Source organism: Anopheles moucheti, chromosome 2 (assembly GCF_943734755.1).
Source record: "Anopheles moucheti chromosome 2, idAnoMoucSN_F20_07, whole genome shotgun sequence".
Classification (NCBI taxonomy): Eukaryota; Metazoa; Arthropoda; class Insecta; order Diptera; family Culicidae; genus Anopheles; species Anopheles moucheti.
The window spans coordinates 85,181,684-85,196,139 of NC_069140.1; the positions used below are offsets into that span (position 1 = coordinate 85,181,684).

The 14,456-nt window shown below is 43.4% G+C and overlaps 1 long non-coding RNA gene across 2 annotated transcripts in view; it reads right to left on the reverse strand.

Annotated features, from left to right (window-relative positions):
• Positions 1-14,456, reverse strand: part of LOC128309852 (uncharacterized) — an 84,796-nt gene that overhangs the window by 33,413 nt on the left and 36,927 nt on the right. The window contains exons 2-3 of one of the 2 annotated variants that reach the window (XR_008288866.1): positions 7,144-7,462; positions 6,398-6,702 (exon numbers count right to left, since the gene is read on the reverse strand). This is a non-coding gene — a long non-coding RNA (uncharacterized LOC128309852). Of the gene's footprint in view, positions 1-6,397; positions 6,703-7,143; positions 7,463-14,456 lie in introns of those variants that run through there. The other variant, XR_008288865.1, reaches the window with a different exon arrangement.

A 14,456-nucleotide genomic window follows, 5' to 3' on the forward strand; every position in this document is an offset into this window, starting at 1 on the left:
ACGTCCATAGCCAAACTCTTGCGTACACCTTCTCGTACCAATACTTTCATTGGCACATTGTTTTCAACGTTCGCTTTTTGCGTTCTGATCTTATTTCGCGCTAGATAGTGAGCTTTTTTTTTCCTTTCTTCCCGAAGCTTAGACGCGTACCGTCGCCCATGAGTCAGCACCGTTGCTAAGCAACATGGCGACATGGTGGTTCCGGAGCGTAGGTGTGTATGCGTGCGGTCACGGCGATAGGCCAACGGTAACGAAAATCAAAGCTTACACTTCGTCAACCGCACCCGTTCTCCTTACCATCACGAAATGTTCGCATCTTGATAGCCCATTAAAGCGTACCACCCGCACACACTGTGGCCCCCTAACAAAATGTAAGGTTATGTTTTACTCGGTACGGAGGATAGGAATAACCGGCACCGGGCAGTTATTAAAAGTGACGAACTAATCGCGTCCAGCTCTCCGGTTTCCCACCTCGAAATCCTTCGCCGGTTCATTGACCCACACGATTCATTAGCACGATTCGCCACCTCGCGAATCTCGGCCGATTGGCGGCGTCCTCTCTAGCCCACCCATCCCCTTCCTTGGTGGCCATTTTTAGCGAAAAAACATTACGGTTCTAAACCACCAGGAAAAGCGAACAAAAAAAACACGCTTAGCAGGCAAACAAAAACATTATATATCGGCGCCTCCGAACGCCCTCGTGCATCCGTGATCGGCCATCGTAGCTGGAAGACATGACCGGACCGAGAGACTCTCCCGAGAACAACACGTGACACAAAACACGCGGAACTATTCCGCACGCTAAACCGCACGCACGGGAAGGGATGGATTTGATTGCAGACCACGTTCACACCTTCCCGGGTTCTTCACCCTGCAAACGGCACCGTACGCTTCCCCCCACCCAGGAACTCACCAGATCTGTCAAACGTCAAATACCTGTGCGCGGCGAGGCGTGGTTTTTGGGCAGTGGGCCTAGGCCTTTACCATGCTCGATACACTCATATCCAGTTGTTTGCACGGATTTGCCCATACCATTCCGTGTGTGTTTGATTGCTTTTGTTTGCTGCACAATGGCCGAACGACGTGTGGTTGGGTTTGATGATCAAACGAACGGCGGTACAGTGAAGAGTATTGCGCAAATCTTTCTTCAAAAAAAAAACAAAACTACAAAAAAATAATTGGCTAGTTAAAGATGATCGGAATGTGATCACCGGTAGAAAAAAAACACAATTTCAATAGAAAAACGTGATACGAAGATAGATTAACTTTGCATAACGCAAAAAAGGTCAAGACAGAAGGTCACAAAATTCGCGAAATATAATATAAATGTGCAAAAGCATCAGTTTGAAAGGTTGCTCTCGTTTGAAGATCAATATGAATGAACTGGCTATGTGTCATCGATGACAGCTGTCAAAAAGTAGTTCATTTCGCTTCATGAATTTATAAGTCTGTTTGAACTCGCCCATCGGGGCGACTCGGTGGCATAATGGTAGCGGCGCTGGTCTTCGGACACGAACGGACCGGACCAAAATCCGATCCGGACCAATCTCCCTTAGTCAAGGACCGACTATCCAGCTGCGGATAAATATAGTCACACAGAGCCAGAAATGGCAGACCCTAGACCTCCTTGATGTTGTTGTGCCGATAAAGAAGAAGAAGAAGAAGAAGAAAAGGAAGAAGAAGAAGAAGAAGAAAAGGAAGAAGAAGAAGAAGAAGAAGAACTCGTCCTTAACTTGCACGTAGAAACGCAAGCGAATGTATGTAGCAGATAGTCATCATTATATAATTCATTTTCTTATAATAATTGGGATTATTGGGATATTGGGGATCTCTAGAAAAGGTCATTGACCCACACGATTTCTATACAAGCAAGAGTGATCGGCTCCGTCATTAATGTTTAAACTTGTTTGTTGAAACTCATCAAAATATGACACATTGTACAAAGTCAGAATGAATTCAAGGTAAATGAGTGTCCCTGTACAACGGAGCCATATTTCTTCGAGCGACAATCGAATCGCCAGTATATAGCTCACCTATCTTAATAACATGACAATATGGCGAAAAGATGCCCAAAAGAAAATCGGAAAAAATATGACACATACTCAAAACTGCTAGAAAAGACAGAAGCATAGGAAACATTTGCATAACAAATAAGTGGTAAATGACCTCCATTACTCCACATGCTTTACAGAAAGTAATTTAAATGATGGTTATTTTTTCGCGACAACTTCCGTCTTTAACACCCGTGTATGTGATCTGCATTGTGTTTTTTCGATTGTTTGCTTGTGTCCCTGCTTGACTCCCTTTTAGAAGTAGCACCGTACCCGCTTAAAACCTCGTCGCAGATTCGTCACAGCGTTACATCATCGTTCAGGTTTAATGATTACGCATTTCCACCTGGCACTCGCAGCGAACGGAAGCCCGGCTTTGAGACATGAAACGGGCGTCGCTAAAATGGCGGCAACAATGCTGCCCAGATGCCTATTGATAGCGGCATGGTGATGTTCATTCTGGTGCTGCTTAGTGTGGCTTAGATGGTAGAAAATGGAAGAAAACGCGACCGGCACCGTCGCCAGAAAGGAGAAAACATGAATCAAAAAAGGAAGAATATCCCCCTCCGAACGGACACACAATGGTAGTAGACAGCACACTGGTTCGCGTTACAACAATGAATCGACAATTTTTCCATCCATTTTCACTCGCCCTTTCCCGACGTTCACCGACGCATTGAATGAAGTTCTAGCGTTAGGCAAGTGACGTTTCATGGAGGTTTTTTTTTGCTCACCGGCTCCATTGTCGGCGAGGAGTTGACGAGGGGTTGGCCCGCGCAAACGCGCAGAAATGAAAGATAGCTACGCAGTTTAACCTTGAACATTCGCTCGTGGAGGCATGTGCATGAGCCGCTATATGTGGTCATGTGAAGAAAAACGTACCTTCCACCCTGCTCCACCAAACATCTCCATTGCGCGGGAGTGTTTTACTTATACTCCTTCCCCTTTTTCCATTGCTCCACAGCCAGCTTTATAAACACACACAGCACCAACACACACAGAGCCGTTTTCCGATGGTTGACGGTTTAGATGCGTTGGAGCAAAAAAAAAACAATCGTAGAACCAGACCTACCGCGCCTATGACTTTGGTTTGCGCTATCGAGAATGCGGTTGCGCATATGCTAATGAACTCCGTCGCTCTCTAACGAGCTAAGTAAACACACACACGGGGTCTAAGCAACCAAAGGCTAGTCGTTCCGGACCGGAGCATTGATCATTGTTCTGCGGGCTGGCGGAAGTGAGTGAATGCGGTTCATTGTACGCTTGTCTAGGTGGAAGGCGGAAAGTTTTGTGAATTTAATCCATGATTTTTACGCAAAAAAAAACAATTTCACTCTCCAAGAACAAGAATTCCCAAGCTGCCCAATCTGCTCGTTCTGATCGCGCTAACTCAAGCACCTGTATCATCAAACCGCAATCGCACACTTGCCCTTTTAGGACGCTGTGTACTTCGCACCCGGTTGCGCTGGTTTCATTTTTCAATCACACACACACACCGATGCAATCACGTTATGTCACACATGCACACACGCCCACCACCCCCCGAGAGTCATCTTCCGCAACGAAGTGCGCGAGAGGCGTGGAAGTGTTTTGGCAAGCGGCACTAACAAATAACACAGAAATATTGCATGTACACACTACTCTAGACGCGAAAAAGCTTGCGTAAAAAAAAACAACACGCTAAAGTGCATCGGAAGCGCTACCTACACCACCACAGACACGATCGCGCACACAACCAATATACATCGCGTGCGGTGCAGCAGTGTTGGGTTTCTCTCAGTGTGCTCTCTCTCTCTCTAACACCATTTCACCAAGCGGAACGCATCGCACGCAAAACAGGGATGTGGGAAGCTATTTTTAGCGCCAAGCGGACCCACCATTCCGACGACTGGCGCATGCAGATGCAGATGGCACTGCACTTGTTCGATGATGAGCCGCAGGCTGCCGCTTCGTTAGAGGATGTGCCGTCAGTGTGGGTGTTTGAAAAACTAAATCAAACAGTAAAAGAAGTTGTAGGTTGATCTGGAGTTTAATAGACACAAAACATATGTCGTTAACAATAAGTTCATAAAGATGGGATTAAAACAGACATCTTGTAAATATATATTGCTAATATAAAGTTATGCAAAGATGTTATCTAAATTCGAGAGAATATTTTAGATTATTTATTCAATTTCCTTTCAAGCCCACGGAAATAACCACACTAATCATAACTGGGTCAAACCCGCCGTGAATCGAGAAATGCTTAGCTAAAGAAGACATTCGTCTACCAAATAGAAAATGCGAAAAAAAAACAAAATACACACACCAAACACCCATGAACCCAAAAAACCCCCAACAGTCGAGCGCGGGTTTCGCTTTGACCTACTAAAACCAGTATAGAACGGTGTCGGCAGCCGAACGGGACGCATCTGCATGCGCGCGTTGTGAAACAGCTTCTCCTTTTGCTCGTGCATGAGTGCGTTACGCAGCATCTTGCGAGCTGTGAGCACTCATGAGAATGAAATTTAAAAAAAACATACACACAAGAATAAGACAAATGTTTCGGTTGTCGTGATCGAGACACATGTGTCATGAAGTTGACATGAGGGGAACACGTTTTTATGACAAATTTGCAGTATTGACTTGAACAGAAAACGGTAGCGGGAAGAGTAAAATACAGTTTCAAGGTATTTATACCTTTGAGGCGCATTAAACATTTAAAATTTTCTCAAATTATGTAAGAAATGACATAAGAATAGAACTTGAGTTCTGATTATTTAAGATATAAAATTAAATATGAGTTGGGCATGTCATGAAACTGAAACCAAACAACCCACTTTCTTTTTCTTCTCTAGCAGCACAATAACCTCTGGAGATTTCTTTGACTTTCTTTATTTTGATTTGTCCGGATAGGATTTTGGGCAAGTTCTGTCGTGCGAAGACCGGCACCGTTGAAATATGCGCCACTAAGCCTCCTTTTTGTACTTTTAGATTTAAAATACAGGCGATCCTCATTAATTGCTGCTGTTCCTCAAGTAAGGAGTAGGCACTCGATAGTTGGGATTAATGACAGATGCTAATCTGCCATAAAAATCCCTCCGGAGCGTCTATCTAAATCTAGGACTAACTATAGCTAGTTAGTCGAAAATGACAGACACGACCTCAGAAGGTCGTTGCGTCACGAATAACAAGAACAAAAACAAGAAACCGGACGACCCAGCTCGTAAAGTTCTTTTAGGTTGTCCACGTGGACAGAGGAGGCGTAGAAGACCCAAATTGAGATGAAGTGGTGGCGTTGATGCTTCCGCCAGAAAGGCCGAGATAATTGATTGACAGACGAAGGCGCTCGACCGAGATCGGTTTAAAGGACTTCTGCAGGAGCCAAGATTGTTGTAACGCCGGATAAGTAAGTAAGTAAGAAAGGACAAGAATAAAGATTCCACAGTATTATGATCGAATTTCAAAAATTTATGGGCTAAATCATGGTATAAACCAAAGAAAATCCAAACGTTCTGACATCACAATTTAAATAATGACATTTCAGATGCTTAAGACGAAACTCCATCCATATTTTTTGTCATCCATTTTGTTTAACATAAACACTTACAACGTTAACCAATTAAATAATCAGAAAACCCCAAAACAAGCTTTAAAGTTTTAAACAATTTCCCAATGAAAATTTTCCATTATCGCAAGTGCGCGAAAACAAAAACCAGCATCAGGCAAAAGAAAAGGAAAATTGCTCACCTGTGCAAAACATCTCCCAAAACCCATTCTCTTTCTGTTGCATTTTTAATTGCCGCATGCCGTGAATGAAAAAAAGCGAAAAGCAAAAGTTAATGTTTCGCGCAGCAAAAAAAACGCAAAACCATTTGCCAACCGGCCAGAAGAACGAAAGAAACAAACCGGAGGGGCTGGGGGGTGTAATAGCAAATCAAAAAAAATAAAGACAGAAAGCAAACCAAACAACCAAACGAGCAGAGGAAGAAGAAAAAAAAGCCACACTACATAACGACAAACACAACCGGAAGACGTTTCGCTTTTATTTCCCTCGGACACACCACCGAAAGGGGCAATAAATCTGCTTCACAAATTTGACCGAAATGTTCTCTCATCTGTTGCCATCGCTATTCGACGAGGCGTCGCGCGCAACTTTTTGAAGGTTTCGAATAGAAAAAAGCACACAAAAAGGCCACACCGCACACACCAACAAACAACCTGACAGTGTGCGTTTGGAGATGGAGTCGCACACGTCATGTGTGAAATTTCGGTCATCTATATTCGGAGGTTAATAAGCCGCGACCGGCCGCTAGGCGTTAGCATGCATTTTAAATGTTCCATCGGGAACTCATCGAGCTACGTACCTGCAGTTGTTCTGGCGAGGAGCGTTACCGACGACGAGATAAAATATTATTCTGCTAACGAGAGTCTTGGAATTGCTTATCGAGTGTATGGAGTTTTGCTGCCGCTGCTGACGTCAAGCCCGAACACGAACGATGGTTATCTACTTTGCTTGCTCTATGTTGCACTGCTTTCGTGGGTTACGTTGCGACATGTTTTAGCACCGCATCACACGTTTCGAATATTTTTCCTCACTCTTACGCTAAGTACACTTCCACCTCTACCACTTGTTTGTATCTCTTACACTATGGAACCATTTTCTTTCACACTTTGAGAAAATAAAAATATTTCATAAACACACACACACAAACACACTCACACGCGCGCTCGTAAAAGCAACGGAGGACAATACGAAACGTCGCGCGTCACACTTCACTTTCTTTCCGATTTCACTACTTTCCAGTCGGAAATCCCGGACCTTTATTTACACACCGATCTCGCTCACCTATCAAGCATTCACAGCTGGCCAAGGTTAGGCGCGTCTGGCGTAATAATATTTTTTTATTTTTTCGGGGCTGGGGGAAGATTATATTTGAACCACTTTACCCGTCCCGGCCACTTTCTCACTCTTCACTCCCTGCCCGCCCGCCCTTGATCGCGATCGGCAGCTGCTGCAATCACAACGATCATTCCATTTGCAGTTGTTTCGTGTCGGGCAAATCTTAGCGACTTTTCTCCGGCTTTGAGATGGTTTCGTTTTCTATTTTACCTTGCTGCTCCACAAATCTGGCCCGCGTTGGTGCTCTGCGGCACATTATTTCACTTTAAAACTTTGGTTGCCACAGGTAGGTTTGGATTGGAACTTTTTTTTTCTTTTTGGGGGGTAGGAAACAACAGCATTGGTTTCACTTTCTTCCACTTTTCGCTTTGTATTTTATTTTGGTGCTTTTCACGGGTTTTTTTCTTCACTTTCTTTGCTTTTTTAAAACTGCTCGCATTTCACCACGGTGTTTTGGAATTTTACATTTTTCACATTGTTGCTGCAGTGTTGCACGACACTTTTTGCTGGAAAGAACTGCATCGTATCGCTGTTTGGATAAGAAACATTTAAACAAAAACTTTAAAGATGCTTTTAATTTTAGCTAATTCACTGTCATAATAAAACAACTTCATTCACATGGATAATATTGCTATATCTGTCTCTAAATAGAAGTCTTAAATCATTGATATTGAAAGGGTTCTTTCTAGTACTTGACTAGATTCACTTGATGAATATACTTTCTAAGGTTGTTAAGAAGAAGCCGATGTTGCTTTTGAGACAAGCTACGTTTCTGAAAAGAAAAATAGAAGCAAAAAATTAATATTTTGTATAAAAGATCATGTTATTTTTTATATGATTTATTTAGGGTACTATTAGTTTAAATGCAGACCAAGGAATCGATTAATTCTTATCAAGCCCTTATTAAGCCGTATATTCACACTTCACGCTCCTCCGATGACATCTCATACAACCAATCAATTGAAACGATTTTCCAATCAGCAGCAATGTTCATGACACGATATCTCTTACATTTAATCGTACAAAATTCGTATCGCATAGCTCGATATCAGTAGCTTAAAATGTTTAATCAAGAAAATCTCATCTCCATCTCAGTATCATTTTCAGCATAAACTGATTCATCCGTGTTTTTTTTTTCATTGAAACCATCCTCCGGCGACCCGATTCCGTGCACAAGGTCACTCGGAATAGCATTTCACACCGATTGGGTAGTGATCGTTTTATCAAAATCGAGGACAACTACCAGAAGCGGCGAACACTGCGCGATAAAAGCCATTGCATTCCAGCAAGGGATAAACCTTCGGCGAAAGAAAAGAAAAAAAAGAACCTATCCTCAAGAGCAAATCATAGCCCAGCACAAAGGAGTTGTGTTTCAATCAACACCGGCACGCTACTCCCAACCCCAAGGAAAATGTTGCTGAATAGAAGAAGCTTATGAAACGCGGTCCGAGGTCTCACACACTCAAGAACAATCTGGAAAAATTCTTTATCTTAACTAAACCGCTCTGCCACTCACTCACCGTACCGCATCCGAAATCATTTCATCCACCGCTGTGGATGTGTGGAGCGCTTTTCCATTCGCTCCGCTGGCATTTCGCTTCGGGTTTCGCGCTTAGCACAGGGAATAAAAGTAAAATATGCTAGCCCGGACGACATCGTAATGTTAAACGTGAACGTAAACGAAGCAGATTACGCGATTGCATGATGAAGTAAGTTTTATACCTCGCTCCACTCACTCTGGCGCGAATTCGTAAAGCTCCCCTTCCCATCACGCGTCACAAGTGGTTTGGACGCGCAACACAAAAGGTGCTAAAATTTTACGTTCATTTACATATAAATTTTTAATTCACTGTCAGTTCACGTTGAGCTTGGTTTTTTGTTGCGATGGCCGATCTTTGCTAACTAGCGAACTAAACGAACCAAAAAGTGTTAGACCTCTTTCTTTTTTGTTCGTTTTGGCTCGTTTTTGACCCCGGGACGCCCAGTTGGAGACATTCATTTAAATACATTTTTAATGTGTTCAAGAACACCACCAACAGACAATTAAACACGGCAGCTAATTTGGGAATGAATAATGCGTTTGCCAGCGATGCAAACGAGAACAAATAATTTGAATGAAGCTCGATATAATTAGCTTTTTTGGTTCAACAAGACAGTGCCATACGCTGCACCTGATAATTATGTTAACACTATTTAACAATTGAAATAATAAACTGCTTTTGTAACGCTGCTTTTCCGAGTTTCTTCCGAACGTGGATCTGTCTATCCGTGCTACTAAGTAATGACAGCTCCAAAAGCGATTTGACAGATCTAATCCAAGGCCGACGATCTTCTATGTGCGATTATCCGGGTGTCGGATTATCCGTACACCTCGGAAATGACAGTTTCAAAGGAAATTTGACATATTCGCTGCAACATTGATGACGGGAGAAATAAAAATCCAAATTTTATGTGGTAAAATGAGCTCAAATTCTAAGAGAAAACAACTACAATTTCTTTGTGTACCAATGAATAATAGAGGAATAATAAATCATACACTTAAAGAGCCCCACTCCCATGGTACAATATACACTATTTTTTGAGTGTTGAGTGTATTTTGAGAATGTGTACATCAAAAAGAAGATTTGCCTATTATCAGTGTTATCCGATTATCCGGTAAACGTCGAGTCCCGATAAGCACGGATAATCGGCGCTCAAATGCACATAGGGCACGATCAAGTAAGGAAGAATATTCTCTAACTTAATGTTTTTAACTTCAATTTTAAATTCAAGATGCACGGATATTCGTGTTACTTATTCTTCAATAAACCCCTGTATTGTACTTCAAGAACAGAAATACCTTTCTTTCCGTATTATTAATTAATAAGGCAAAGACTTAGTACCCAAGAGTTTGAATAACCGGCGATCTACTGTCAATCTAAAAATTCGATCCATCGCCATTTTTCTCGCTGTTTCTTCTCTACTGTCATTTGTTTGATTTTCATTTGATAAATATCTTTTGAAGTTGGGAAAAATTCTAAACTTGATACCTACATTAAGCAAATATGATAAACATCTAAAACATCCGAAACCCCCTCGAAAAGAAAAAAAAAAACATGATGCTTTTTTGCAGGTGCCACCGTATAAGTTGCATTCCGCAAAAGGTGCCAATTTTGTTTCAAACGACAAACAAAACCTTTCGCTACGTATTGAACATTAGAGCAGAAAACAACACTCGAAAAGACAAAGACGGGCAGAGAAGAGCTGGGGAAGTTATTGCAAAAAAAATCGCTGTTCCTGTCCACGACTCGCGGATCGTTCTATGCTCGAAGTTCTGACATTGCACCAACACCAACAAGCCCAGTACGCACGTGCGAATCGAGTGACTCGACTAACCGGGTTGGTCCAGCAAGCGTCTCACCACCCTCCCCCACCAAAATCGGACTCCCAACTGTGTGGTTCGACGCCGTAGGAGAAAAAAAACACCACCCCTAGCCACCAGGGTGTTTCGGAGGGAATCCTACAGGAAGGTGTGGAAGGAACGGGATTTGAAGAAGTAAAAACCGGTTCCCGTGTTTTCTTCTGCCGATCGTGTACGCGACCAGATCTTCTTTCACGTGCCTCTCTCGGCCCCCCTCCGACGGATGCGGAGCCAATTTTTGGCCACTGGCCATGGGCAGCAAACATTTCTTTCTGGCCACGGAAAAACGACCCAAAGGGAAAAGCGCTAACCATTCGCAACAAATTCGCCACAGATTGTGCCACGGTAGACCTTTTCTGTTTCACATTCGCACCGCTTTTTTTGCAACTCGCGGATCCGTTCTTGTTGCGAGATGGAAGGAAAGTTATTTTGCAGGCCAGCGTTTCATTCCGCTTCTTTTCTTATTTATTTTTTTTTTTGCTATGTTTTGTTTTGCCAAATTGGCCATTCTTGCCCGTTCCCTTGTAGCCTTTCTATTCTCTGCCATCTTAAGCATCCCAAAGCGCATACCGCCGGCACCGATTCTTATAAGATTGGAAGTTTGGCTGAATATTGCGCCAAGAAAAAAAAAAGCATAATAAAAGCTGGACAGAAAAAGTCTTCGCCATGAGACACCAAACGCACACTACATGGGGCCCCCCCTCAACGCCAATACACCGGGCAGCAAAAATTGCAAGAAAGTGAAATGGATGGCAGATGATCGAACGCTCGAAAAAAAAAAACGGGTGTTCCCCGCTTCGCTTCGAGGAATTTGATGGCTTTCGGCATGATGAATATTTGGGAGATCCTTTTTCTCGCTTGGAGTTCGTCTAAACACAGTAATGGGGTTGCATATGCTCTGGTGTCTTCCAACTGGAGAAGACTTCATTCAGAAATTGGCTAAAATCATCGTCACAGAAAGGTGAAGATCGTTTCCTGGAACGAAAGGGTTCGAATAGTAATGCTTTGTAGAGATGCAAGACATATCCTTTTGCTTTCTACAGGTCTACGCAACTTCATTCATTCGGTAAAACCTATTTTTGATTCACAAACAGTTACTCATCCCGAACGTAACACGCTCAATTAACAGCGATATCTCTAATAAACCAACCGCTTTCCTTTATATCACAATAGAAGATCTTTAGCGACATACTACTCTCCCGCCGTTTGACAGATGTCAAATCACCGGAGACAAATGTTTGTCGTGTCGTGTTTGCTACGACAAGCGTTTATGACGTAATTAGCCCAATAAAAGAACCATATTCCTGTGTTCGGTTTGTCCCATCCGAAATCTCATCAAATGGAACAAGTTGAATGACTTTTTTAATCATAAAATCTCGTACAGTGCTGCTGCTCTCTTCCGTTTCCCGTACCGTTCCGCCTACTCCGGGTACCCCACCAGTATGCATCCGCAGTCTCCCCCAAAGTCCCCTAGAGAAGAGCGGACTCCCATTTTCGGTCCCATTCCATTTGTCATTTCAAACACGCTCAAACGCTAGCAAACAAAACCGAATATCCGTTTAATGATTTTTATGTTATTTTTTTTGCCCTCTTGTTCGTTTCCGTATTTACGGCGTTTAAGCCACCTCGGCGAAATGTAGCCGAATGAAACGGAATAGTTTTCAAGTTTTTATGTCTTTTAATGTGTTTCGTTATTTTTTTTTTTTGGTTTGCTCCAACTGCGATATGGAGGTGTTGGGATTGTTGTTTTTTTTGTTGTCCCCCCCCAGCGCTGCAAAGCCGTTGGTGAAGGTGGCAAATGGTGGTCACCTACACTTACTGGAACGGTGTGACAACAATCACAAAAACATCCAGATTGAAATGATGGACAACCCGCCATCTGGAAAGAGTGCGCGTGTGGCGGCAACACCAAATGGAGTCACCGGAGAGTGACGAATGGGGAGTCATTGACATAATTAAAAAAATAACACTCTAATCCGTCCGTTCTCGTCCGACCCGCAGCAGGCAAGGGTCGAAAGCCATCACAAAATTCTGAGATCCACAGTGATGTTATGGTGATGTGAATTATGTTGATAATTCCCTGCTCTTCCCAGGCACGGCTGAAAAGTTTTCGGCATGGTATGAGACCATACCGGAGGAATGCTGTTTTAATCAGCTGAATAATTGAAACACCAAACCTCCCCAAATCAATCTCTCACCATCACGTGCGAGACCTACAGCCTCACGTACGCTAACGAACATGTTTCGCGTGTTTCATGTCTATAGTTAGGCGCGCAACAATCTTCAATTAGGAAACAAGCTCCGTAATACCAACGAAACACAACAGCAAACATATCGCACCCTCTGATCACAATTCAAAACCAGCGAGGCAGCTGGCAACGGTAGATAAATATCGGTACATCGGTTTGACCGATTGGTCCAGTTTTTCCCGACCCTCGCATCATTCGTACGGGGAATAAAAATTGGAACGTTTTTCCAGCTCGTTGCACCTCGTTGCACCGTGGCCAAACGCCACGTAGAATACGTCGATTGGGCGTACCAAAATACCATTCCGTCCTACGCTGGACTACAACACCAGCCAGTCCATAAATCGGAACATCCGATTCACACACATCCACTGATTGATGTTACGAGCAGAAGAAACCCGCCAAACCCCGAACCTCCCCCCCCGACTGTTCTAATTCCGAGGTGATAATGATACGCTCAGCAAATGTGATAATTACTCTCCGGAGGGGTACGGTTCATAGCTTTCCCGGGCCTTTCCATCTTTCGCCGTGCGTAATTGCTTCCAATCAACGCTGAAAAGTTACACAAGGTAGCATGAACCGCCCCAGTTGACTCCTGAACTTCGGATGCACTAGTTTCAGTTTTGTTCTTTGAACTGTTCATTACAGTTCCGTGATGAATAATTGCGATTACTCTGGTACTGACGGATGCAAGTACTTCTATCGATGGATTCTTTTTTATTACATCTCTTTTACTCGTTTGCAACAGGAATAGGGTTCGATCCTCGCCATTTCCCCGATCCGATCCTCGACCCTTTTTAATTGCATTGACGGTGGCGCCCTCTCCCGTCATTCGTTATAAGCTCTTAACCTCCAGATGGGCAGGGGATGTGTCAAAAACTTTGACAAAAAGATTCCAGCATAAGCATTTTCCGACGCATTATCACGGTAGAGTTGATAAAATCTAGCTCAATCCGTATGAATATCAGTAGATCTTGGAGTTCTTACAAAATGGGTCTTTAAATAAGAGAGTTCTAACACCATTCACTCAGATCTCGCCCAAAGTAAAATAGTGAACGTTTGATTAAACAACGCACTCGTGCCGGGACCAAATCTCGACTAGATCTCCATACATTTTAACAACAAACCAACCGTTAAAGCCACACAATGGTACTGTGCACCCCAAATAATATGGAGAGGAATTAAAATACCTTTCTTCGAGCGAGCATAACCTCCTGTGCTCGCGATTCTTGCATCTTGAAGCAGAATTTCTGAGTCCTACACACACACGCATACGCTATTCCAATCGGTAAACTCCCACGTGTTCCAGTTTCTACGCAATTCCACCTTCAGCATGCAATTATCGATCTTTTACTGCTTCTTCTCCTCCTCTGGTTTCCGCTCAAGTCTACATTGGCCTTTTTTTTACAAACTTTGAACCAATTTCCAAAGCTCTCGATGAAACGATAGAACTGGATAGAAATGGAAGCCTACACACGTTCAGCTGAAGATCAGCGATTCTGTGAGCGATTCTAACTGCGTTGCGATTACCGCTACCCCGAGGCCAGTGCCTGAGAGTCTGAGACCTGGTAAAGATGCAGTTATTCAACTGTAAACAACATTCAACGAAAAATGTGTTACAAGTGCTGACTTTTTCGCTTTTCCCACCCGGGTGTGCTGCTTGCTGTTTGGGAGCTGTTGGATTCGTGCGATTGAAGAAAGTGAAGAGCCCAGCGGATCTAGGTAATGCTTTGCTAGACATTCTTTTCACATTTTGCTCAGAACGGAGAGGTGCAGACATTCGCCCCCACAGACAAGGCCACGGAAGGTGGTGTTGAGTGCAGTGTCTCGCGTAAGCATGCCCAACGCATGTCGCAACGCTCCGCAAACCGGCAACC